This window comes from Callithrix jacchus, chromosome Y (assembly GCF_049354715.1).
Source record: "Callithrix jacchus isolate 240 chromosome Y, calJac240_pri, whole genome shotgun sequence".
Lineage (NCBI taxonomy): Eukaryota > Metazoa > Chordata > Mammalia > Primates > Cebidae > Callithrix > Callithrix jacchus.
This window is the reverse complement of record NC_133525.1, coordinates 14500213-14501148: the sequence shown is the minus strand read 5'-3', so window position 1 is coordinate 14501148 and position 936 is coordinate 14500213. Positions and strand designations below refer to the sequence as shown.

At 45.9% G+C, this 936-nt stretch overlaps 1 non-coding gene across 1 annotated transcript; it reads right to left on the bottom strand.

The window, feature by feature from the left end:
* Positions 1-263: 263 nt before the first annotated feature.
* On the bottom strand, positions 264-370 carry LOC118151178 (U6 spliceosomal RNA). The gene has a single exon (XR_004739307.2). It is a non-coding gene; the product is annotated as a U6 spliceosomal RNA (small nuclear RNA).
* Positions 371-936: the final 566 nt, after the last annotated feature.

Here is a 936-nt window from a genome sequence, read left to right as displayed (position 1 = left end):
CATCTTCACCCCTTCACCTTTCTTTATGATGTACTGCTTTCCTCTAGTCACCCAGGCTGGAGTGCAACACTGCAATCTCAGCTTATTGCAACAACTGCCTAGTGGGTTCCAGCGATCGTCCTGCCGATGCGTCCCAAGTAACTGGGGTTGAATGTGTCGACACCACCAGGTCCAGCTAACTTTGTGTTTATTGCTGTGAACCTACAATCTATCTGTATTTGATTTGTACAAAACAGCCACAATGGCAAAACGAAATGAATAAATAAAAAACGGAACGCTGCACAGCTTAGCGTGTCATTCTTGCGCTGAGGCCAGGCCGGCCTTCTATGTAGCGTTCCAATTTTAGTGTACGTGCTTCCTAAGCGAGCACATGCCATGCCTGGCTCAGCTTTTTTATTTCTTTCAGTTTTTATGTTGTTTATAGCAAGCGAGTAGTGCTGTGTCATTAAGAGGCCAGTATCGAATTTGTGATCTCACTGTCCGCATGGCTCGACATTCCACTGTGGTGGGATGGCCGCTGTGAGCCGACAAGCCCAACCCAAGTTTTGTTTTCATTCTAAAGACGTAATTTCACCATTTTGGTCTGGCGGGTTTCGAACTTGCATCTTCAAAATTCCTTTTAGCATTGGTCTTTGAAGCGCTTAAATGACAGGCTCCTGTGAGCCAGCGTGCCTGGCAGGCCGAATTTATTGTTAAAAAAAAAAAACCAGAGAGACTGTGCCCAGGACTTTGACTAATGCCAGCAATCCTAGCCATTTGGGAGGTCGAGGTGGACGGTTCACCTGAGGTCACGAGTTCCTGGTCAGCCTGGGCATCTCGGTAAAATCCTCTTTCACTTTAAAAAAAAAGTAGAAAAAGAAAAGAACAGAAATCAGACAGATTAGTTTGCACAATTGGAACAAAATGAGGTGCTGGGTGACTCCACCACACGCCCTG